The sequence below is a fragment of the Astatotilapia calliptera genome, chromosome 18, assembly GCF_964374335.1.
Source record: "Astatotilapia calliptera chromosome 18, fAstCal68.1, whole genome shotgun sequence".
Lineage (NCBI taxonomy): Eukaryota > Metazoa > Chordata > Actinopteri > Cichliformes > Cichlidae > Astatotilapia > Astatotilapia calliptera.
This window is the reverse complement of record NC_137439.1, coordinates 35,802,344-35,826,552: the sequence shown is the minus strand read 5'-3', so window position 1 is coordinate 35,826,552 and position 24,209 is coordinate 35,802,344. Positions and strand designations below refer to the sequence as shown.

General features: G+C 43.7%; 21 non-coding genes across 21 annotated transcripts; all 21 read left to right on the top strand.

Moving 5' to 3' along the window:
• Window positions 1-509: 509 nt before the first annotated feature.
• trnap-agg (transfer RNA proline (anticodon AGG)) lies at window positions 510-581 on the top strand. The gene has a single exon. It is a non-coding gene; the product is annotated as a tRNA-Pro (tRNA).
• An 890-nt stretch (window positions 582-1,471) lies between these two features.
• trnap-agg (transfer RNA proline (anticodon AGG)) lies at window positions 1,472-1,543 on the top strand. The gene has a single exon. It is a non-coding gene; the product is annotated as a tRNA-Pro (tRNA).
• An 890-nt stretch (window positions 1,544-2,433) lies between these two features.
• trnap-agg (transfer RNA proline (anticodon AGG)) lies at window positions 2,434-2,505 on the top strand. Its single transcript has one exon. It is a non-coding gene; the product is annotated as a tRNA-Pro (tRNA).
• An 890-nt stretch (window positions 2,506-3,395) lies between these two features.
• On the top strand, window positions 3,396-3,467 carry trnap-cgg (transfer RNA proline (anticodon CGG)). Its single transcript has one exon. It is a non-coding gene; the product is annotated as a tRNA-Pro (tRNA).
• An 890-nt stretch (window positions 3,468-4,357) lies between these two features.
• trnap-ugg (transfer RNA proline (anticodon UGG)) lies at window positions 4,358-4,429 on the top strand. Its single transcript has one exon. It is a non-coding gene; the product is annotated as a tRNA-Pro (tRNA).
• An 890-nt stretch (window positions 4,430-5,319) lies between these two features.
• trnap-cgg (transfer RNA proline (anticodon CGG)) lies at window positions 5,320-5,391 on the top strand. The gene has a single exon. It is a non-coding gene; the product is annotated as a tRNA-Pro (tRNA).
• An 890-nt stretch (window positions 5,392-6,281) lies between these two features.
• Window positions 6,282-6,353, top strand: trnap-agg (transfer RNA proline (anticodon AGG)). Its single transcript has one exon. It is a non-coding gene; the product is annotated as a tRNA-Pro (tRNA).
• Window positions 6,354-7,247: 894 nt separating this feature from the next.
• On the top strand, window positions 7,248-7,319 carry trnap-agg (transfer RNA proline (anticodon AGG)). Its single transcript has one exon. It is a non-coding gene; the product is annotated as a tRNA-Pro (tRNA).
• Window positions 7,320-8,209: 890 nt separating this feature from the next.
• On the top strand, window positions 8,210-8,281 carry trnap-agg (transfer RNA proline (anticodon AGG)). The gene has a single exon. It is a non-coding gene; the product is annotated as a tRNA-Pro (tRNA).
• Window positions 8,282-9,175: 894 nt separating this feature from the next.
• Window positions 9,176-9,247, top strand: trnap-agg (transfer RNA proline (anticodon AGG)). Its single transcript has one exon. It is a non-coding gene; the product is annotated as a tRNA-Pro (tRNA).
• Window positions 9,248-10,137: 890 nt separating this feature from the next.
• On the top strand, window positions 10,138-10,209 carry trnap-cgg (transfer RNA proline (anticodon CGG)). The gene has a single exon. It is a non-coding gene; the product is annotated as a tRNA-Pro (tRNA).
• A 1,852-nt stretch (window positions 10,210-12,061) lies between these two features.
• trnap-cgg (transfer RNA proline (anticodon CGG)) lies at window positions 12,062-12,133 on the top strand. The gene has a single exon. It is a non-coding gene; the product is annotated as a tRNA-Pro (tRNA).
• Window positions 12,134-13,023: 890 nt separating this feature from the next.
• trnap-agg (transfer RNA proline (anticodon AGG)) lies at window positions 13,024-13,095 on the top strand. The gene has a single exon. It is a non-coding gene; the product is annotated as a tRNA-Pro (tRNA).
• Window positions 13,096-13,989: 894 nt separating this feature from the next.
• On the top strand, window positions 13,990-14,061 carry trnap-agg (transfer RNA proline (anticodon AGG)). The gene has a single exon. It is a non-coding gene; the product is annotated as a tRNA-Pro (tRNA).
• An 890-nt stretch (window positions 14,062-14,951) lies between these two features.
• trnap-cgg (transfer RNA proline (anticodon CGG)) lies at window positions 14,952-15,023 on the top strand. Its single transcript has one exon. It is a non-coding gene; the product is annotated as a tRNA-Pro (tRNA).
• A 1,852-nt stretch (window positions 15,024-16,875) lies between these two features.
• On the top strand, window positions 16,876-16,947 carry trnap-cgg (transfer RNA proline (anticodon CGG)). Its single transcript has one exon. It is a non-coding gene; the product is annotated as a tRNA-Pro (tRNA).
• Window positions 16,948-17,837: 890 nt separating this feature from the next.
• On the top strand, window positions 17,838-17,909 carry trnap-ugg (transfer RNA proline (anticodon UGG)). Its single transcript has one exon. It is a non-coding gene; the product is annotated as a tRNA-Pro (tRNA).
• Window positions 17,910-18,800: 891 nt separating this feature from the next.
• Window positions 18,801-18,872, top strand: trnap-agg (transfer RNA proline (anticodon AGG)). Its single transcript has one exon. It is a non-coding gene; the product is annotated as a tRNA-Pro (tRNA).
• Window positions 18,873-19,642: 770 nt separating this feature from the next.
• Window positions 19,643-19,714, top strand: trnap-agg (transfer RNA proline (anticodon AGG)). The gene has a single exon. It is a non-coding gene; the product is annotated as a tRNA-Pro (tRNA).
• An 890-nt stretch (window positions 19,715-20,604) lies between these two features.
• On the top strand, window positions 20,605-20,676 carry trnap-ugg (transfer RNA proline (anticodon UGG)). The gene has a single exon. It is a non-coding gene; the product is annotated as a tRNA-Pro (tRNA).
• An 890-nt stretch (window positions 20,677-21,566) lies between these two features.
• On the top strand, window positions 21,567-21,638 carry trnap-cgg (transfer RNA proline (anticodon CGG)). Its single transcript has one exon. It is a non-coding gene; the product is annotated as a tRNA-Pro (tRNA).
• Window positions 21,639-24,209: the final 2,571 nt, after the last annotated feature.

Sequence of the window (24,209 nt, the reverse complement as noted above, 5' to 3'; positions counted from 1 at the left end):
ATCGAAATTGAGGCCATTCAATTTCGGTGTAAAGACGTTAAACTACATATGTGAAGGTCTCATAATGGTTTCACCTGAAACCTCTGCTGATAATTACCCACGCCTTTTTTCCACCCTTGGCTCATGTGATGTGTTTCATAGTTGGTCAACGACCCTGGTAAAGACAGCCCGCTCTGGGTTTTAAATACCTGGGACTCTCCAACGTTTAGTTTTAGATCTAACGAAGGTTCTCAGAGGAGAGGTGAAAGGTCTTCAAGGCACTTAGAGAATTCCAGCTGCTTTCTTTCAAAGCTCATCAGACTACCATGACGTGGATGACTGGGAACCCTTTTTTCTCATTCACTGTGTGCAGTCCCTCTGGAGTCATCCCTGTTGGAGCTTGTCAGTAGCAAAGTCCTGAAGGTACAAAAATGAATACTGAAGAGAGCTTAACACCATTCCTGCTTGAATTTGAAGGCCGATTTAAGTCTATCCTTTCAGAGTTGCAGACTTAAACGCAGGCTTCCTGTGGCTCGTTGGTCTAGGCGTATGATTCTCGCTTAGGGTGCGAGAGGTCCCGGGTTCAAATCCCGGACGAGCCCCCTTAAAATCACAACTTCTTACCTTCATGGAATTCTTTGGTAAGACACATTCCTTCTGGGTCATTTTAAATGTGTTGTGTGCCAAACCTTTCAATGTGATGTGTGACACCAATTTGTCTTTCTAAAATAACGTTTTTGATTTTGTGAAGGAGTCACTCTCATGACCCATTGAGTGATGCCATTGACTGCACAGTCCCTGCCACGCAATCTGTATATGTCACATTTTGAGATTGCCTTGGAAACCTTACTGGGCAGGTACTAAAAAAATACCTGTAACCAGGTACTATCACCTAATGGAAACTCTAAAGATCGAGCTGAGTCAAGTTAAGCCAAGCTAGGTAGGTGCAAGTGGAAAAGGGCTATTAGAGATCACAAAGTCTGATCGAAATTGAGGCCATTCAATTTCGGTGTAAAGACGTTAAACTACATATGTGAAGGTCTCATAATGGTTTCACCTGAAACCTCTGCTGATAATTACCCACGCCTTTTTTCCACCCTTGGCTCATGTGATGTGTTTCATAGTTGGTCAACGACCCTGGTAAAGACAACCCGCTCTGGGTTTTAAATACCTGGGACTCTCCAACGTTTAGTTTTAGATCTAACGAAGGTTCTCAGAGGAGAGGTGAAAGGTCTTCAAGGCACTTAGAGAATTCCAGCTGCTTTCTTTCAAAGCTCATCAGACTACCATGACGTGGATGACTGGGAACCCTTTTTTCTCATTCACTGTGTGCAGTCCCTCTGGAGTCATCCCTGTTGGAGCTTGTCAGTAGCAAAGGCCTGAAGGTACAAAAATGAATACTGAAGAGAGCTTAAAAACATTCCTGCTTGAATTTGAAGGCCGATTTAAGTCTATCCTTTCAGAGTTGCAGACTTAAACGCAGGCTTCCTGTGGCTCGTTGGTCTAGGCGTATGATTCTCGCTTAGGGTGCGAGAGGTCCCGGGTTCAAATCCCGGACGAGCCCCCTTAAAATCACAAGCTCTTAGCTTCATGGAATTCTTTGGTAAGACACATTCCTTCTGGGGCATTGTAAATGTGTTGTGTGCCAAACCTTTCAATGTGATGTGTGACACCAATTTGTCTTTCTAAAATAACGTTTTTGATTTTGTGAAGGAGTCACTCTCATGACCCATTGAGTGATGCCATTGACTGCACAGTCCCTGCCACGCAATCTGTATATGTCACATTTTGAGATTGCCTTGGAAACCTTACTGGGCAGGTACTAAAATATACCTGTTACCAGGTACTATCACCTAATGGAAACTTTAAAGATCGGGCTGAGTCAAGTTAAGCCAAGCTAGGTAGGTGCAAGTGGAAAAGGGCTATTAGAGATCACAAAGTCTGATCGAAATTGAGGCCATTCAATTTCGGTGTAAAGACGTTAAACTACATATGTGAAGGTCTCATAATGGTTTCACCTGAAACCTCTGCTGATAATCACCCACGCCTTTTTTCCACCCCTTGGCTCATGTGATGTGTTTCATAGTTGTTCAACGACCCTGATAAAGACAACCCACTCTGGGTTTTAAATACCTGGGACTCTCCAACGTTTAGTTTTAGATCTAACGAAGGTTCTCAGAGGAGAGGTGAAAGGTCTTCAAGGCACTTAGAGAATTCCAGCTGCTTTCTTTCAAAGCTCATCAGACTACCATGACGTGGATGACTGGGAACCCTTTTTTCTCATTCACTGTGTGCAGTCCCTCTGGAGTCATCCCTGTTGGAGCTTGTCAGTAGCAAAGGCCTGAAGGTACAAAAATGAATACTGAAGAGAGCTTAAAAACATTCCTGCTTGAATTTGAAGGCCGATTTAAGTCTATCCTTTCAGAGTTGCAGACTTAAACGCAGGCTTCCTGTGGCTCGTTGGTCTAGGCGTATGATTCTCGCTTAGGGTGCGAGAGGTCCCGGGTTCAAATCCCGGACGAGCCCCCTTAAAATCACAAGCTCTTAGCTTCATGGAATTCTTTGGTAAGACACATTCCTTCTGGGGCATTGTAAATGTGTTGTGTGCCAAACCTTTCAATGTGATGTGTGACACCAATTTGTCTTTCTAAAATAACGTTTTTGATTTTGTGAAGGAGTCACTCTCATGACCCATTGAGTGATGCCATTGACTGCACAGTCCCTGCCACGCAATCTGTATATGTCACATTTTGAGATTGCCTTGGAAACCTTACTGGGCAGGTACTAAAATATACCTGTTACCAGGTACTATCACCTAATGGAAACTTTAAAGATCGGGCTGAGTCAAGTTAAGCCAAGCTAGGTAGGTGCAAGTGGAAAAGGGCTATTAGAGATCACAAAGTCTGATCGAAATTGAGGCCATTCAATTTCGGTGTAAAGACGTTAAACTACATATGTGAAGGTCTCATAATGGTTTCACCTGAAACCTCTGCTGATAATCACCCACGCCTTTTTTCCACCCCTTGGCTCATGTGATGTGTTTCATAGTTGTTCAACGACCCTGATAAAGACAACCCACTCTGGGTTTTAAATACCTGGGACTCTCCAACGTTTAGTTTTAGATCTAACGAAGGTTCTCAGAGGAGAGGTGAAAGGTCTTCAAGGCACTTAGAGAATTCCAGCTGCTTTCTTTCAAAGCTCATCAGACTACCATGACCTGGATGACTGGGAACCCTTTTTTCTCATTCACTGTGTGCAGTCCCTCTGGAGTCATCCCTGTTGGAGCTTGTCAGTAGCAAAGGCCTGAAGGTACAAAAATGAATACTGAAGAGAGCTTAACACCATTCCTGCTTGAATTTGAAGGCCGATATAAGTCTATCCTTTCAGAGTTGAAGCGTTAAGAACATGCTACCTGTGGCTCGTTGGTCTAGGCGTATGATTCTCGCTTCGGGTGCGAGAGGTCCCGGGTTCAAATCCCGGACGAGCCCCCTTAAAATCACAACTTCTTACCTTCATGGAATTCTTTGGTAAGACACATTCCTTCTGGGTCATTTTAAATGTGTTGGGTGCCAAACGACTCAATGTGATCTGTGACACCAATTTGTCTTTCTAAAATAACGTTTTTGATTTTGTGAAGGAATCACTCTCATGACCCATTGAGTGATGCCATTGACTGCACAGTCCCTCCCACGCAATCTGTATATGTCACATTTTGAGATTGCCTTGGAAACCTTACTGGGCAGGTACTAAAATATACCTGTTACCAGGTACTATCACCTAATGGAAACTTTAAAGATCGGGCTGAGTCAAGTTAAGCCAAGCTAGGTAGGTGCAAGTGGAAAAGGGCTATTAGAGATCACAAAGTCTGATCGAAATTGAGGCCATTCAATTTCGGTGTAAAGACGTTAAACTACATATGTGAAGGTCTCATAATGGTTTCACCTGAAACCTCTGCTGATAATCACCCACGCCTTTTTTCCACCCCTTGGCTCATGTGATGTGTTTCATAGTTGGTCAACGACCCTGGTAAAGACAACCCGCTCTGGGGTTTAAATACCTGGGACTCTCCAACGTTTAGTTTTAGATCTAACGAAGGTTCTCAGAGGAGAGGTGAAAGGTCTTCAAGGCACTTAGAGAATTCCAGCTGCTTTCTTTCAAAGCTCATCAGACTACCATGACGTGGATGACTGGGAACCCTTTTTTCTCATTCACTGTGTGCAGTCCCTCTGGAGTCATCCCTGTTGGAGCTTGTCAGTAGCAAAGTCCTGAAGGTACAAAAATGAATACTGAAGAGAGCTTAACACCATTCCTGCTTGAATTTGAAGGCCGATTTAAGTCTATCCTTTCAGAGTTGCAGACTTAAACGCAGGCTTCCTGTGGCTCGTTGGTCTAGGCGTATGATTCTCGCTTTGGGTGCGAGAGGTCCCGGGTTCAAATCCCGGACGAGCCCCCTTAAAATCACAAGCTCTTAGCTTCATGGAATTCTTTGGTAAGACACATTCCTTCTGGGGCATTGTAAATGTGTTGTGTGCCAAACCTTTCAATGTGATGTGTGACACCAATTTGTCTTTCTAAAATAACGTTTTTGATTTTGTGAAGGAGTCACTCTCATGACCCATTGAGTGATGCCATTGACTGCACAGTCCCTGCCACGCAATCTGTATATGTCACATTTTGAGATTGCCTTGGAAACCTTACTGGGCAGGTACTAAAATATACCTGTTACCAGGTACTATCACCTAATGGAAACTTTAAAGATCGGGCTGAGTCAAGTTAAGCCAAGCTAGGTAGGTGCAAGTGGAAAAGGGCTATTAGAGATCACAAAGTCTGATCGAAATTGAGGCCATTCAATTTCGGTGTAAAGACGTTAAACTACATATGTGAAGGTCTCATAATGGTTTCACCTGAAACCTCTGCTGATAATCACCCACGCCTTTTTTCCACCCCTTGGCTCATGTGATGTGTTTCATAGTTGTTCAACGACCCTGATAAAGACAACCCACTCTGGGTTTTAAATACCTGGGACTCTCCAACGTTTAGTTTTAGATCTAACGAAGGTTCTCAGAGGAGAGGTGAAAGGTCTTCAAGGCACTTAGAGAATTCCAGCTGCTTTCTTTCAAAGCTCATCAGACTACCATGACCTGGATGACTGGGAACCCTTTTTTCTCATTCACTGTGTGCAGTCCCTCTGGAGTCATCCCTGTTGGAGCTTGTCAGTAGCAAAGGCCTGAAGGTACAAAAATGAATACTGAAGAGAGCTTAACACCATTCCTGCTTGAATTTGAAGGCCGATATAAGTCTATCCTTTCAGAGTTGAAGCGTTAAGCACATGCTACCTGTGGCTCGTTGGTCTAGGCGTATGATTCTCGCTTCGGGTGCGAGAGGTCCCGGGTTCAAATCCCGGACGAGCCCCCTTAAAATCACAACTTCTTACCTTCATGGAATTCTTTGGTAAGACACATTCCTTCTGGGTCATTTTAAATGTGTTGGGTGCCAAACGACTCAATGTGATCTGTGACACCAATTTGTCTTTCTAAAATAACGTTTTTGATTTTGTGAAGGAGTCACTCTCATGACCCATTGAGTGATGCCATTGACTGCACAGTCCCTGCCATGCAATCTGTATATGTCACATTTTGAGATTGCCTTGGAAACCTTACTGGGCAGGTACTAAAAAAATACCTGTAACCAGGTACTATCACCTAATGGAAACTCTAAAGATCGAGCTGAGTCAAGTTAAGCCAAGCTAGGTAGGTGCAAGTGGAAAAGGGCTATTAGAGATCACAAAGTCTGATCGAAATTGAGGCCATTCAATTTCGGTGTAAAGACGTTAAACTACATATGTGAAGGTCTCATAATGGTTTCACCTGAAACCTCTGCTGATAATTACCCACGCCTTTTTTCCACCCTTGGCTCATGTGATGTGTTTCATAGTTGGTCAACGACCCTGGTAAAGACAGCCCGCTCTGGGTTTTAAATACCTGGGACTCTCCAACGTTTAGTTTTAGATCTAACGAAGGTTCTCAGAGGAGAGGTGAAAGGTCTTCAAGGCACTTAGAGAATTCCAGCTGCTTTCTTTCAAAGCTCATCAGACTACCATGACGTGGATGACTGGGAACCCTTTTTTCTCATTCACTGTGTGCAGTCCCTCTGGAGTCATCCCTGTTGGAGCTTGTCAGTAGCAAAGTCCTGAAGGTACAAAAATGAATACTGAAGAGAGCTTAACACCATTCCTGCTTGAATTTGAAGGCCGATTTAAGTCTATCCTTTCAGAGTTGCAGACTTAAACGCAGGCTTCCTGTGGCTCGTTGGTCTAGGCGTATGATTCTCGCTTAGGGTGCGAGAGGTCCCGGGTTCAAATCCCGGACGAGCCCCCTTAAAATCACAAGCTCTAAGCTTCATGGAATTCTTTTCTAAGACACATTCCTTCTGGGTCATTTTAAATGTGTTGGGTGCCAAACGACTCAATGTGATCTGTGACACCAATTTGTCTTTCTAAAATAACCTTTTTGATTTTGTGAAAGAGTCACTCTCATGACTCATTGAGTGATGCCATTGACTGCACAGTCCCTCCCACGCAATCTGTATATGTCACATTTTGAGATTGCCTTGGAAACCTTACTGGGCAGGTACTAAAATATACCTGTTACCAGGTACTATCACCTAATGGAAACTTTAAAGATCGGGCTGAGTCAAGTTAAGCCAAGCTAGGTAGGTGCAAGTGGAAAAGGGCTATTAGAGATCACAAAGTCTGATCGAAATTGAGGCCATTCAATTTCGGTGTAAAGACGTTAAACTACATATGTGAAGGTCTCATAATGGTTTCACCTGAAACCTCTGCTGATAATCACCCACGCCTTTTTTCCACCCCTTGGCTCATGTGATGTGTTTCATAGTTGCTCAACGACCCTGGTAAAGACAACCCCCTCTGGGGTTTAAATACCTGGGACTGACTCTCCAACGTTTAGTTTTAGATCTAACGAAGGTTCTCAGAGGAGAGGTGAAAGGTCTTCAAGGCACTTAGAGAATTCCAGCTGCTTTCTTTCAAAGCTCATCAGACTACCATGACGTGGATGACTGGGAACCCTTTTTTCTCATTCACTGTGTGCAGTCCCTCTGGAGTCATCGCTGTTGGAGCTTGTCAGTAGCAAAGTCCTGAAGGTACAAAAATGAATACTGAAGAGAGCTTAACACCATTCCTGCTTGAATTTGAAGGCCGATTTAAGTCTATCCCTTCAGAGTTGCAGACTTAAACGGAGGCTTCCTGTGGCTCGTTGGTCTAGGCGTATGATTCTCGCTTAGGGTGCGAGAGGTCCCGGGTTCAAATCCCGGACGAGCCCCCTTAAAATCACAAGCTCTAAGCTTCATGGAATTCTTTGCTAAGACACATTCCTTCTGGGGCATTGTAAATGTGTTGTGTGCCAAACCTTTCAATGTGATGTGTGACACCAATTTGTCTTTCTAAAATAACCTTTTTGATTTTGTGAAAGAGTCACTCTCATGACTCATTGAGTGATGCCATTGACTGCACAGTCCCTGCCACGCAATCTGTATATGTCACATTTTGAGATTGCCTTGGAAACCTTACTGGGCAGGTACTAAAAAAATACCTGTAACCAGGTACTATCACCTAATGGAAACTCTAAAGATCGAGCTGAGTCAAGTTAAGCCAAGCTAGGTAGGTGCAAGTGGAAAAGGGCTATTAGAGATCACAAAGTCTGATCGAAATTGAGGCCATTCAATTTCGGTGTAAAGACGTTAAACTACATATGTGAAGGTCTCATAATGGTTTCACCTGAAACCTCTGCTGATAATTACCCACGCCTTTTTTCCACCCTTGGCTCATGTGATGTGTTTCATAGTTGGTCAACGACCCTGGTAAAGACAACCCGCTCTGGGTTTTAAATACCTGGGACTCTCCAACGTTTAGTTTTAGATCTAACGAAGGTTCTCAGAGGAGAGGTGAAAGGTCTTCAAGGCACTTAGAGAATTCCAGCTGCTTTCTTTCAAAGCTCATCAGACTACCATGACGTGGATGACTGGGAACCCTTTTTTCTCATTCACTGTGTGCAGTCCCTCTGGAGTCATCCCTGTTGGAGCTTGTCAGTAGCAAAGTCCTGAAGGTACAAAAATGAATACTGAAGAGAGCTTAACACCATTCCTGCTTGAATTTGAAGGCCGATATAAGTCTATCCTTTCAGAGTTGAAGCGTTAAGCACATGCTACCTGTGGCTCGTTGGTCTAGGCGTATGATTCTCGCTTAGGGTGCGAGAGGTCCCGGGTTCAAATCCCGGACGAGCCCCCTTAAAATCACAACTTCTTACCTTCATGGAATTCTTTGGTAAGACACATTCCTTCTGGGTCAATTTAAATGTGTTGGGTGCCAAACCTTTCAATGTGATCTGTGACACCAATTTGTCTTTCTAAAATAACCTTTTTGATTTTGTGAAAGAGTCACTCTCATGACTCATTGAGTGATGCCATTGACTGCACAGTCCCTCCCACGCAATCTGTATATGTCACATTTTGAGATTGCCTTGGAAACCTTACTGGGCAGGTAATAAAATATACCTGTTACCAGGTACTATCACCTAATGGAAACTTTAAAGATCGGGCTGAGTCAAGTTAAGCCAAGCTAGGTAGGTGCAAGTGGAAAAGGGCTATTAGAGATCACAAAGTCTGATCGAAATTGAGGCCATTCAATTTCGGTGTAAAGACGTTAAACTACATATGTGAAGGTCTCATAATGGTTTCACCTGAAACCTCTGCTGATAATCACCCACGCCTTTTTTCCACCCCTTGGCTCATGTGATGTGTTTCATAGTTGCTCAACGACCCTGGTAAAGACAACCCCCTCTGGGGTTTAAATACCTGGGACTGACTCTCCAACGTTTAGTTTTAGATCTAACGAAGGTTCTCAGAGGAGAGGTGAAAGGTCTTCAAGGCACTTAGAGAATTCCAGCTGCTTTCTTTCAAAGCTCATCAGACTACCATGACGTGGATGACTGGGAACCCTTTTTTCTCATTCACTGTGTGCAGTCCCTCTGGAGTCATCGCTGTTGGAGCTTGTCAGTAGCAAAGTCCTGAAGGTACAAAAATGAATACTGAAGAGAGCTTAACACCATTCCTGCTTGAATTTGAAGGCCGATTTAAGTCTATCCCTTCAGAGTTGCAGACTTAAACGGAGGCTTCCTGTGGCTCGTTGGTCTAGGCGTATGATTCTCGCTTAGGGTGCGAGAGGTCCCGGGTTCAAATCCCGGACGAGCCCCCTTAAAATCACAAGCTCTAAGCTTCATGGAATTCTTTGCTAAGACACATTCCTTCTGGGGCATTGTAAATGTGTTGTGTGCCAAACCTTTCAATGTGATGTGTGACACCAATTTGTCTTTCTAAAATAACCTTTTTGATTTTGTGAAAGAGTCACTCTCATGACTCATTGAGCGATGCCATTGACTGCACAGTCCCTGCCACGCAATCTGTATATGTCACATTTTGAGATTGCCTTGGAAACCTTACTGGGCAGGTACTAAAAAAATACCTGTAACCAGGTACTATCACCTAATGGAAACTCTAAAGATCGAGCTGAGTCAAGTTAAGCCAAGCTAGGTAGGTGCAAGTGGAAAAGGGCTATTAGAGATCACAAAGTCTGATCGAAATTGAGGCCATTCAATTTCGGTGTAAAGACGTTAAACTACATATGTGAAGGTCTCATAATGGTTTCACCTGAAACCTCTGCTGATAATTACCCACGCCTTTTTTCCACCCTTGGCTCATGTGATGTGTTTCATAGTTGGTCAACGACCCTGGTAAAGACAACCCGCTCTGGGTTTTAAATACCTGGGACTCTCCAACGTTTAGTTTTAGATCTAACGAAGGTTCTCAGAGGAGAGGTGAAAGGTCTTCAAGGCACTTAGAGAATTCCAGCTGCTTTCTTTCAAAGCTCATCAGACTACCATGACGTGGATGACTGGGAACCCTTTTTTCTCATTCACTGTGTGCAGTCCCTCTGGAGTCATCCCTGTTGGAGCTTGTCAGTAGCAAAGTCCTGAAGGTACAAAAATGAATACTGAAGAGAGCTTAACACCATTCCTGCTTGAATTTGAAGGCCGATATAAGTCTATCCTTTCAGAGTTGAAGCGTTAAGCAAATGCTACCTGTGGCTCGTTGGTCTAGGCGTATGATTCTCGCTTCGGGTGCGAGAGGTCCCGGGTTCAAATCCCGGACGAGCCCCCTTAAAATCACAACTTCTTACCTTCATGGAATTCTTTGGTAAGACACATTCCTTCTGGGTCATTTTAAATGTGTTGGGTGCCAAACGACTCAATGTGATCTGTGACACCAATTTGTCTTTCTAAAATAACGTTTTTGATTTTGTGAAGGAGTCACTCTCATGACCCATTGAGTGATGCCATTGACTGCACAGTCCCTGCCACGCAATCTGTATATGTCACATTTTGAGATTGCCTTGGAAACCTTACTGGGCAGGTACTAAAAAAATACCTGTAACCAGGTACTATCACCTAATGGAAACTCTAAAGATCGAGCTGAGTCAAGTTAAGCCAAGCTAGGTAGGTGCAAGTGGAAAAGGGCTATTAGAGATCACAAAGTCTGATCGAAATTGAGGCCATTCAATTTCGGTGTAAAGACGTTAAACTACATATGTGAAGGTCTCATAATGGTTTCACCTGAAACCTCTGCTGATAATTACCCACGCCTTTTTTCCACCCTTGGCTCATGTGATGTGTTTCATAGTTGGTCAACGACCCTGGTAAAGACAACCCCCTCTGGGTTTTAAATACCTGGGACTCTCCAACGTTTAGTTTTAGATCTAACGAAGGTTCTCAGAGGAGAGGTGAAAGGTCTTCAAGGCACTTAGAGAATTCCAGCTGCTTTCTTTCAAAGCTCATCAGACTACCATGACGTGGATGACTGGGAACCCTTTTTTCTCATTCACTGTGTGCAGTCCCTCTGGAGTCATCCCTGTTGGAGCTTGTCAGTAGCAAAGGCCTGAAGGTACAAAAATGAATACTGAAGAGAGCTTAAAAACATTCCTGCTTGAATTTGAAGGCCGATTTAAGTCTATCCTTTCAGAGTTGCAGACTTAAACGCAGGCTTCCTGTGGCTCGTTGGTCTAGGCGTATGATTCTCGCTTTGGGTGCGAGAGGTCCCGGGTTCAAATCCTGGACGAGCCCCCTTAAAATCACAAGCTCTTAGCTTCATGGAATTCTTTGGTAAAACACATTCCTTCTGGGGCATTGTAAATGTGTTGTGTGCCAAACCTTTCAATGTGATGTGTGACACCAATTTGTCTTTCTAAAATAACGTTTTTGATTTTGTGAAGGAGTCACTCTCATGACCCATTGAGTGATGCCATTGACTGCACAGTCCCTGCCACGCAATCTGTATATGTCACATTTTGAGATTGCCTTGGAAACCTTACTGGGCAGGTACTAAAATATACCTGTTACCAGGTACTATCACCTAATGGAAACTTTAAAGATCGGGCTGAGTCAAGTTAAGCCAAGCTAGGTAGGTGCAAGTGGAAAAGGGCTATTAGAGATCACAAAGTCTGATCGAAATTGAGGCCATTCAATTTCGGTGTAAAGACGTTAAACTACATATGTGAAGGTCTCATAATGGTTTCACCTGAAACCTCTGCTGATAATCACCCACGCCTTTTTTCCACCCCTTGGCTCATGTGATGTGTTTCATAGTTGTTCAACGACCCTGATAAAGACAACCCACTCTGGGTTTTAAATACCTGGGACTCTCCAACGTTTAGTTTTAGATCTAACGAAGGTTCTCAGAGGAGAGGTGAAAGGTCTTCAAGGCACTTAGAGAATTCCAGCTGCTTTCTTTCAAAGCTCATCAGACTACCATGACGTGGATGACTGGGAACCCTTTTTTCTCATTCACTGTGTGCAGTCCCTCTGGAGTCATCCCTGTTGGAGCTTGTCAGTAGCAAAGGCCTGAAGGTACAAAAATGAATACTGAAGAGAGCTTAACACCATTCCTGCTTGAATTTGAAGGCCGATATAAGTCTATCCTTTCAGAGTTGAAGCGTTAAGCACATGCTACCTGTGGCTCGTTGGTCTAGGCGTATGATTCTCGCTTCGGGTGCGAGAGGTCCCGGGTTCAAATCCCGGACGAGCCCCCTTAAAATCACAACTTCTTACCTTCATGGAATTCTTTGGTAAGACACATTCCTTCTGGGGCATTGTAAATGTGTTGTGTGCCAAACCTTTCAATGTGATGTGTGACACCAATTTGTCTTTCTAAAATAACCTTTTTGATTTTGTGAAAGAGTCACTCTCATGACTCATTGAGTGATGCCATTGACTGCACAGTCCCTGCCACGCAATCTGTATATGTCACATTTTGAGATTGCCTTGGAAACCTTACTGGGCAGGTACTAAAAAAATACCTGTAACCAGGTACTATCACCTAATGGAAACTCTAAAGATCGAGCTGAGTCAAGTTAAGCCAAGCTAGGTAGGTGCAAGTGGAAAAGGGCTATTAGAGATCACAAAGTCTGATCGAAATTGAGGCCATTCAATTTCGGTGTAAAGACGTTAAACTACATATGTGAAGGTCTCATAATGGTTTCACCTGAAACCTCTGCTGATAATTACCCACGCCTTTTTTCCACCCTTGGCTCATGTGATGTGTTTCATAGTTGGTCAACGACCCTGGTAAAGACAACCCGCTCTGGGTTTTAAATACCTGGGACTCTCCAACGTTTAGTTTTAGATCTAACGAAGGTTCTCAGAGGAGAGGTGAAAGGTCTTCAAGGCACTTAGAGAATTCCAGCTGCTTTCTTTCAAAGCTCATCAGACTACCATGACGTGGATGACTGGGAACCCTTTTTTCTCATTCACTGTGTGCAGTCCCTCTGGAGTCATCCCTGTTGGAGCTTGTCAGTAGCAAAGTCCTGAAGGTACAAAAATGAATACTGAAGAGAGCTTAACACCATTCCTGCTTGAATTTGAAGGCCGATATAAGTCTATCCTTTCAGAGTTGAAGCGTTAAGCACATGCTACCTGTGGCTCGTTGGTCTAGGCGTATGATTCTCGCTTAGGGTGCGAGAGGTCCCGGGTTCAAATCCCGGACGAGCCCCCTTAAAATCACAACTTCTTACCTTCATGGAATTCTTTGGTAAGACACATTCCTTCTGGGTCAATTTAAATGTGTTGGGTGCCAAACCTTTCAATGTGATCTGTGACACCAATTTGTCTTTCTAAAATAACCTTTTTGATTTTGTGAAAGAGTCACTCTCATGACTCATTGAGTGATGCCATTGACTGCACAGTCCCTCCCACGCAATCTGTATATGTCACATTTTGAGATTGCCTTGGAAACCTTACTGGGCAGGTAATAAAATATACCTGTTACCAGGTACTATCACCTAATGGAAACTTTAAAGATCGGGCTGAGTCAAGTTAAGCCAAGCTAGGTAGGTGCAAGTGGAAAAGGGCTATTAGAGATCACAAAGTCTGATCGAAATTGAGGCCATTCAATTTCGGTGTAAAGACGTTAAACTACATATGTGAAGGTCTCATAATGGTTTCACCTGAAACCTCTGCTGATAATCACCCACGCCTTTTTTCCACCCCTTGGCTCATGTGATGTGTTTCATAGTTGCTCAACGACCCTGGTAAAGACAACCCCCTCTGGGGTTTAAATACCTGGGACTGACTCTCCAACGTTTAGTTTTAGATCTAACGAAGGTTCTCAGAGGAGAGGTGAAAGGTCTTCAAGGCACTTAGAGAATTCCAGCTGCTTTCTTTCAAAGCTCATCAGACTACCATGACGTGGATGACTGGGAACCCTTTTTTCTCATTCACTGTGTGCAGTCCCTCTGGAGTCATCGCTGTTGGAGCTTGTCAGTAGCAAAGTCCTGAAGGTACAAAAATGAATACTGAAGAGAGCTTAACACCATTCCTGCTTGAATTTGAAGGCCGATTTAAGTCTATCCCTTCAGAGTTGCAGACTTAAACGGAGGCTTCCTGTGGCTCGTTGGTCTAGGCGTATGATTCTCGCTTAGGGTGCGAGAGGTCCCGGGTTCAAATCCCGGACGAGCCCCCTTAAAATCACAAGCTCTAAGCTTCATGGAATTCTTTGCTAAGACACATTCCTTCTGGGGCATTGTAAATGTGTTGTGTGCCAAACCTTTCAATGTGATGTGTGACACCAATTTGTCTTTCTAAAATAACCTTTTTGATTTTGTGAAAGAGTCACTCTCATGACTCATTGAGTGATGCCATTGACTGCACAGTCCCTGCCACGCAATCTGTATATGTCACATTTTGAGATTGCCTTGGAAACCTTACTGGGCAGGTACTAAAAAAATACCTGTAACCAGGTACTATCACCTAATGGAAACTCTAAAGATCGAGCTGAGTCAAGTTAAGCCAAGCTAGGTAGGTGCAAGTGGAAAAGGGCTATTAGAGATCACAAAGTCTGATCGAAATTGAGGCCATTCAATTTCGGTGTAAAGACGTTAAACTACATATGTGAAGGTCTCATAATGGTTTCACCTGAAACCTCTGCTGATAATTACCCACGCCTTTTTTCCACCCTTGGCTCATGTGATGTGTTTCATAGTTGGTCAACGACCCTGGTAAAGACAACCCGCTCTGGGTTTTAAATACCTGGGACTCTCCAACGTTTAGTTTTAGATCTAACGAAGGTTCTCAGAGGAGAGGTGAAAGGTCTTCAAGGCACTTAGAGAATTCCAGCTGCTTTCTTTCAAAGCTCATCAGACTACCATGACGTGGATGACTGGGAACCCTTTTTTCTCATTCACTGTGTGCAGTCCCTCTGGAGTCATCCCTGTTGGAGCTTGTCAGTAGCAAAGTCCTGAAGGTACAAAAATGAATACTGAAGAGAGCTTAACACCATTCCTGCTTGAATTTGAAGGCCGATATAAGTCTATCCTTTCAGAGTTGAAGCGTTAAGCAAATGCTACCTGTGGCTCGTTGGTCTAGGCGTATGATTCTCGCTTCGGGTGCGAGAGGTCCCGGGTTCAAATCCCGGACGAGCCCCCTTAAAATCACAACTTCTTACCTTCATGGAATTCTTTGGTAAGACACATTCCTTCTGGGTCATTTTAAATGTGTTGGGTGCCAAACGACTCAATGTGATCTGTGACACCAATTTGTCTTTCTAAAATAACGTTTTTGATTTTGTGAAGGAGTCACTCTCATGACCCATTGAGTGATGCCATTGACTGCACAGTCCCTGCCACGCAATCTGTATATGTCACATTTTGAGATTGCCTTGGAAACCTTACTGGGCAGGTACTAAAAAAATACCTGTAACCAGGTACTATCACCTAATGGAAACTCTAAAGATCGAGCTGAGTCAAGTTAAGCCAAGCTAGGTAGGTGCAAGTGGAAAAGGGCTATTAGAGATCACAAAGTCTGATCGAAATTGAGGCCATTCAATTTCGGTGTAAAGACGTTAAACTACATATGTGAAGGTCTCATAATGGTTTCACCTGAAACCTCTGCTGATAATTACCCACGCCTTTTTTCCACCCTTGGCTCATGTGATGTGTTTCATAGTTGGTCAACGACCCTGGTAAAGACAACCCCCTCTGGGTTTTAAATACCTGGGACTCTCCAACGTTTAGTTTTAGATCTAACGAAGGTTCTCAGAGGAGAGGTGAAAGGTCTTCAAGGCACTTAGAGAATTCCAGCTGCTTTCTTTCAAAGCTCATCAGACTACCATGACGTGGATGACTGGGAACCCTTTTTTCTCATTCACTGTGTGCAGTCCCTCTGGAGTCATCCCTGTTGGAGCTTGTCAGTAGCAAAGGCCTGAAGGTACAAAAATGAATACTGAAGAGAGCTTAAAAACATTCCTGCTTGAATTTGAAGGCCGATTTAAGTCTATCCTTTCAGAGTTGCAGACTTAAACGCAGGCTTCCTGTGGCTCGTTGGTCTAGGCGTATGATTCTCGCTTTGGGTGCGAGAGGTCCCGGGTTCAAATCCTGGACGAGCCCCCTTAAAATCACAAGCTCTTAGCTTCATGGAATTCTTTGGTAAAACACATTCCTTCTGGGGCATTGTAAATGTGTTGTGTGCCAAACCTTTCAATGTGATGTGTGACACCAATTTGTCTTTCTAAAATAACGTTTTTGATTTTGTGAAGGAGTCACTCTCATGACCCATTGAGTGATGCCATTGACTGCACAGTCCCTGCCACGCAATCTGTATATGTCACATTTTGAGATTGCCTTGGAAACCTTACTGGGCAGGTACTAAAATATACCTGTTACCAGGTACTATCACCTAATGGAAACTTTAAAGATCGGGCTGAGTCAAGTTAAGCCAAGCTAGGTAGGTGCAAGTGGAAAAGGGCTATTAGAGATCACAAAGTCTGATCGAAATTGAGGCCATTCAATTTCGGTGTAAAGACGTTAAACTACATATGTGAAGGTCTCATAATGGTTTCACCTGAAACCTCTGCTGATAATCACCCACGCCTTTTTTCCACCCCTTGGCTCATGTGATGTGTTTCATAGTTGTTCAACGACCCTGATAAAGACAACCCACTCTGGGTTTTAAATACCTGGGACTCTCCAACGTTTAGTTTTAGATCTAACGAAGGTTCTCAGAGGAGAGGTGAAAGGTCTTCAAGGCACTTAGAGAATTCCAGCTGCTTTCTTTCAAAGCTCATCAGACTACCATGACGTGGATGACTGGGAACCCTTTTTTCTCATTCACTGTGTGCAGTCCCTCTGGAGTCATCCCTGTTGGAGCTTGTCAGTAGCAAAGGCCTGAAGGTACAAAAATGAATACTGAAGAGAGCTTAACACCATTCCTGCTTGAATTTGAAGGCCGATATAAGTCTATCCTTTCAGAGTTGAAGCGTTAAGCACATGCTACCTGTGGCTCGTTGGTCTAGGCGTATGATTCTCGCTTCGGGTGCGAGAGGTCCCGGGTTCAAATCCCGGACGAGCCCCCTTAAAATCACAACTTCTTACCTTCATGGAATTCTTTGGTAAGACACATTCCTTCTGGGTCATTTTAAATGTGTTGGGTGCCAAACGACTCAATGTGATCTGTGACACCAATTTGTCTTTCTAAAATAACGTTTTTGATTTTGTGAAGGAATCACTCTCATGACCCATTGAGTGATGCCATTGACTGCACAGTCCCTCCCACGCAATCTGTATATGTCACATTTTGAGATTGCCTTGGAAACCTTACTGGGCAGGTACTAAAATATACCTGTTACCAGGTACTATCACCTAATGGAAACTTTAAAGATCGGGCTGAGTCAAGTTAAGCCAAGCTAGGTAGGTGCAAGTGGAAAAGGGCTATTAGAGATCACAAAGTCTGATCGAAATTGAGGCCATTCAATTTCGGTGTAAAGACGTTAAACTACATATGTGAAGGTCTCATAATGGTTTCACCTGAAACCTCTGCTGATTATCACCCACGCCTTTTTTCCACCCCTTGGCTCATGTGATGTGTTTCATAGTTGGTCAACGACCCTGGTAAAGACAACCCGCTCTGGGGTTTAAATACCTGGGACTCTCCAACGTTTAGTTTTAGATCTAACGAAGGTTCTCAGAGGAGAGGTGAAAGGTCTTCAAGGCACTTAGAGAATTCCAGCTGCTTTCTTTCAAAGCTCATCAGACTACCATGACGTGGATGACTGGGAACCCTTTTTTCTCATTCACTGTGTGCAGTCCCTCTGGAGTCATCCCTGTTGGAGCTTGTCAGTAGCAAAGTCCTGAAGGTACAAAAATGAATACTGAAGAGAGCTTAACACCATTCCTGCTTGAATTTGAAGGCCGATATAAGTCTATCCTTTCAGAGTTGCAGACTTAAACGCAGGCTTCCTGTGGCTCGTTGGTCTAGGCGTATGATTCTCGCTTTGGGTGCGAGAGGTCCCGGGTTCAAATCCCGGACGAGCCCCCTTAAAATCACAAGCTCTAAGCTTCATGGAATTCTTTGGTAAGACACATTCCTTCTGGGACATTGTAAATGTGTTGTGTGCCAAACCTTTCAATGTGATCTGTGACACCAATTTGTCTTTCTAAAATAACCTTTTTGATTTTGTGAAAGAGTCACTCTCATGACTCATTGAGTGATGCCATTGACTGCACAGTCCCTGCCACGCAATCTGTATATGTCACATTTTGAGATTGCCTTGGAAACCTTACTGGGCAGGTACTAAAAAAATACCTGTAACCAGGTACTATCACCTAATGGAAACTCTAAAGATCGAGCTGAGTCAAGTTAAGCCAAGCTAGGTAGGTGCAAGTGGAAAAGGGCTATTAGAGATCACAAAGTCTGATCGAAATTGAGGCCATTCAATTTCGGTGTAAAGACGTTAAACTACATATGTGAAGGTCTCATAATGGTTTCACCTGAAACCTCTGCTGATAATCACCCACGCCTTTTTTCCACCCCTTGGCTCATGTGATGTGTTTCATAGTTGTTCAACGACCCTGGTAAAGACAACCCCCTCTGGGGTTTAAATACCTGGGACTCTCCAACGTTTAGTTTTAGATCTAACGAAGGTTCTCAGAGGAGAGGTGAAAGGTCTTCAAGGCACTTAGAGAATTCCAGCTGCTTTCTTTCAAAGCTCATCAGACTACCATGACGTGGATGACTGGGAACCCTTTTTTCTCATTCACTGTGTGCAGTCCCTCTGGAGTCATCCCTGTTGGAGCTTGTCAGTAGCAAAGGCCTGAAGGTACAAAAATGAATACTGAAGAGAGCTTAACACCATTCCTGCTTGAATTTGAAGGCTGATATAAGTCTATCCTTTCAGAGTTGAAGTGTTAAGCACATGCTACCTGTGGCTCGTTGGTCTAGGCGTATGATTCTCGCTTAGGGTGCGAGAGGTCCCGGGTTCAAATCCCGGACGAGCCCCCTTAAAATCACAACTTCTTACCTTCATGGAATTCTTTGGTAAGACACATTCCTTCTGGGTCATTTTAAATGTGTTGGGTGCCAAACGACTCAATGTGATCTGTGACACCAATTTGTCTTTCTAAAATAACGTTTTTGATTTTGTGAAGGAGTCACTCTCATGACCCATTGAGTGATGCCATTGACTGCACAGTCCCTCCCACGCAATCTGTATATGTCACATTTTGAGATTGCCTTGGAAACCTTACTGGGCAGGTACTAAAATATACCTGTTACCAGGTACTATCACCTAATGGAAACTTTAAAGATCGGGCTGAGTCAAGTTAAGCCAAGCTAGGTAGGTGCAAGTGGAAAAGGGCTATTAGAGATCACAAAGTCTGATCGAAATTGAGGCCATTCAATTTCGGTGTAAAGACGTTAAACTACATATGTGAAGGTCTCATAATGGTTTCACCTGAAACCTCTGCTGATAATCACCCACGCCTTTTTTCCACCCCTTGGCTCATGTGATGTGTTTCATAGTTGTTCAACGACCCTGGTAAAGACAACCCCCTCTGGGGTTTAAATACCTGGGACTCTCCAACGTTTAGTTTTAGATCTAACGAAGGTTCTCAGAGGAGAGGTGAAAGGTCTTCAAGGCACTTAGAGAATTCCAGCTGCTTTCTTTCAAAGCTCATCAGACTACCATGACGTGGATGACTGGGAACCCTTTTTTCTCATTCACTGTGTGCAGTCCCTCTGGAGTCATCGCTTAAACGGAGGCTTCCTGTGGCTCGTTGGTCTAGGCGTATGATTCTCGCTTAGGGTGCGAGAGGTCCCGGGTTCAAATCCCGGACGAGCCCCCTTAAAATCACAAGCTCTAAGCTTCATGGAATTCTTTGCTAAGACACATTCCTTCTGGGACATTGTAAATGTGTTGTGTGCCAAACCTTTCAATGTGATCTGTGACACCAATTTGTCTTTCTAAAATAACCTTTTTGATTTTGTGAAAGAGTCACTCTCATGACTCATTGAGTGATGCCATTGACTGCACAGTCCCTGCCACGCAATCTGTATATGTCACATTTTGAGATTGCCTTGGAAACCTTACTGGGCAGGTACTAAAAAAATACCTGTAACCAGGTACTATCACCTAATGGAAACTCTAAAGATCGAGCTGAGTCAAGTTAAGCCAAGCTAGGTAGGTGCAAGTGGAAAAGGGCTATTAGAGATCACAAAGTCTGATCGAAATTGAGGCCATTCAATTTCGGTGTAAAGACGTTAAACTACATATGTGAAGGTCTCATAATGGTTTCACCTGAAACCTCTGCTGATAATTACCCACGCCTTTTTTCCACCCTTGGCTCATGTGATGTGTTTCATAGTTGGTCAACGACCCTGGTAAAGACTACCCGCTCTGGGTTTTAAATACCTGGGACTCTCCAACGTTTAGTTTTAGATCTAACGAAGGTTCTCAGAGGAGAGGTGAAAGGTCTTCAAGGCACTTAGAGAATTCCAGCTGCTTTCTTTCAAAGCTCATCAGACTACCATGACGTGGATGACTGGGAACCCTTTTTTCTCATTCACTGTGTGCAGTCCCTCTGGAGTCATCCCTGTTGGAGCTTGTCAGTAGCAAAGGCCTGAAGGTACAAAAATGAATACTGAAGAGAGCTTAAAAACATTCCTGCTTGAATTTGAAGGCCGATTTAAGTCTATCCTTTCAGAGTTGCAGACTTAAACGCAGGCTTCCTGTGGCTCGTTGGTCTAGGCGTATGATTCTCGCTTTGGGTGCGAGAGGTCCCGGGTTCAAATCCCGGACGAGCCCCCTTAAAATCACAAGCTCTTAGCTTCATGGAATTCTTTGGTAAGACACATTCCTTCTGGGGCATTGTAAATGTGTTGTGTGCCAAACCTTTCAATGTGATGTGTGACACCAATTTGTCTTTCTAAAATAACGTTTTTGATTTTGTGAAGGAGTCACTCTCATGACCCATTGAGTGATGCCATTGACTGCACAGTCCCTGCCACGCAATCTGTATATGTCACATTTTGAGATTGCCTTGGAAACCTTACTGGGCAGGTACTAAAATATACCTGTTACCAGGTACTATCACCTAATGGAAACTTTAAAGATCGGGCTGAGTCAAGTTAAGCCAAGCTAGGTAGGTGCAAGTGGAAAAGGGCTATTAGAGATCACAAAGTCTGACCGAAATTGAGGCCATTCAATTTCGGTGTAAAGACGTTAAACTACATATGTGAAGGTCTCATAATGGTTTCACCTGAAACCTCTGCTGATAATCACCCACGCCTTTTTTCCACCCCTTGGCTCATGTGATGTGTTTCATAGTTGTTCAACGACCCTGATAAAGACAACCCACTCTGGGTTTTAAATACCTGGGACTCTCCAACGTTTAGTTTTAGATCTAACGAAGGTTCTCAGAGGAGAGGTGAAAGGTCTTCAAGGCACTTAGAGAATTCCAGCTGCTTTCTTTCAAAGCTCATCAGACTACCATGACGTGGATGACTGGGAACCCTTTTTTCTCATTCACTGTGTGCAGTCCCTCTGGAGTCATCCCTGTTGGAGCTTGTCAGTAGCAAAGGCCTGAAGGTACAAAAATGAATACTGAAGAGAGCTTAACACCATTCCTGCTTGAATTTGAAGGCCGATATAAGTCTATCCTTTCAGAGTTGAAGCGTTAAGCACATGCTACCTGTGGCTCGTTGGTCTAGGCGTATGATTCTCGCTTCGGGTGCGAGAGGTCCCGGGTTCAAATCCCGGACGAGCCCCCTTAAAATCACAACTTCTTACCTTCATGGAATTCTTTGGTAAGACACATTCCTTCTGGGTCATTTTAAATGTGTTGGGTGCCAAACGACTCAATGTGATCTGTGACACCAATTTGTCTTTCTAAAATAACGTTTTTGATTTTGTGAAAGAGTCACTCTCATGACCCATTGAGTGATGCCATTGACTGCACAGTCCCTCCCACGCAATCTGTATATGTCACATTTTGAGATTGCCTTGGAAACCTTACTGGGCAGGTACTAAAATATACCTGTTACCAGGTACTATCACCTAATGGAAACTTTAAAGATCAGGCTGAGTCAAGTTAAGCCAAGCTAGGTAGGTGCAAGTGGAAAAGGGCTATTAGAGATCACAAAGTCTGATCGAAATTGAGGCCATTCAATTTCGGTGTAAAGACGTTAAACTACATATGTGAAGGTCTCATAATGGTTTCACCTGAAACCTCTGCTGATAATCACCCACGCCTTTTTTCCACCCTTGGCTCATGTGATGTGTTTCATAGTTGTTCAACGACCCTGGTAAAGACAACCCCCTCTGGGGTTTAAATACCTGGGACTCTCCAACGTTTAGTTTTAGATCTAACGAAGGTTCTCAGAGGAGAGGTGAAAGGTCTTCAAGGCACTTAGAGAATTCCAGCTGCTTTCTTTCAAAGCTCATCAGACTACCATGACGTGGATGACTGGGAACCCTTTTTTCTCATTCACTGTGTGCAGTCCCTCTGGAGTCATCGCTTAAAAGGAGGCTTCCTGTGGCTCGTTGGTCTAGGCGTATGATTCTCGCTTAGGGTGCGAGAGGTCCCGGGTTGAAATCCCGGACGAGCCCCCTTAAAATCACAAGCTCTAAGCTTCATGGAATTCTTTGCTAAGACACATTCCTTCTGGGACATTGTAAATGTGTTGTGTGCCAAACCTTTCAATGTGATCTGTGACACCAATTTGTCTTTCTAAAATAACCTTTTTGATTTTGTGAAAGAGTCACTCTCATGACTCATTGAGTGATGCCATTGACTGCACAGTCCCTGCCACGCAATCTGTATATGTCACATTTTGAGATTGCCTTGGAAACCTTACTGGGCAGGTACTAAAAAAATACCTGTAACCAGGTACTATCACCTAATGGAAACTCTAAAGATCGAGCTGAGTCAAGTTAAGCCAAGCTAGGTAGGTGCAAGTGGAAAAGGGCTATTAGAGATCACAAAGTCTGATCGAAATTGAGGCCATTCAATTTCGGTGTAAAGACGTTAAACTACATATGTGAAGGTCTCATAATGGTTTCACCTGAAACCTCTGCTGATAATTACCCACGCCTTTTTTCCACCCTTGGCTCATGTGATGTGTTTCATAGTTGGTCAACGACCCTGGTAAAGACTACCCGCTCTGGGTTTTAAATACCTGGGACTCTCCAACGTTTAGTTTTAGATCTAACGAAGGTTCTCAGAGGAGAGGTGAAAGGTCTTCAAGGCACTTAGAGAATTCCAGCTGCTTTCTTTCAAAGCTCATCAGACTACCATGACGTGGATGACTGGGAACCCTTTTTTCTCATTCACTGTGTGCAGTCCCTCTGGAGTCATTGCTTAAACGGAGGCTTCCTGTGGCTCGTTGGTCCAGGCGTATGATTCTCGCTTAGGGTGCGAGAGGTCCCGGGTTGAAATCCCGGACGAGCCCCCTTAAAATCACAAGCTCTAAGCTTCATGGAATTCTTTGCTAAGACACATTCCTTCTGGGACATTGTAAATGTGTTGTGTGCCAAACCTTTCAATGTGATCTGTGACACCAATTTGTCTTTCTAAAATAACCTTTTTGATTTTGTGAAAGAGTCACTCTCATGACTCATTGAGTGATGCCATTGACTGCACAGTCCCTGCCACGCAATCTGTATATGTCACATTTTGAGATTGCCTTGGAAACCTTACTGGGCAGGTACTAAAAAAATACCTGTAACCAGGTACTATCACCTAATGGAAACTCTAAAGATCGAGCTGAGTCAAGTTAAGCCAAGCTAGGTAGGTGCAAGTGGAAAAGGGCTATTAGAGATCACAAAGTCTGATCGAAATTGAGGCCATTCAATTTCGGTGTAAAGACGTTAAACTACATATGTGAAGGTCTCATAATGGTTTCACCTGAAACCTCTGCTGATAATTACCCACGCCTTTTTTCCACCCTTGGCTCATGTGATGTGTTTCATAGTTGGTCAACGACCCTGGTAAAGACTACCCGCTCTGGGTTTTAAATACCTGGGACTCTCCAACGTTTAGTTTTAGATCTAACGAAGGTTCTCAGAGGAGAGGTGAAAGGTCTTCAAGGCACTTAGAGAATTCCAGCTGCTTTCTTTCAAAGCTCATCAGACTACCATGACGTGGATGACTGGGAACCCTTTTTTCTCATTCACTGTGTGCAGTCCCTCTGGAGTCATCCCTGTTGGAGCTTGTCAGTAGCAAAGGCCTGAAGGTACAAAAATGAATACTGAAGAGAGCTTAAAAACATTCCTGCTTGAATTTGAAGGCCGATTTAAGTCTATCCTTTCAGAGTTGCAGACTTAAACGCAGGCTTCCT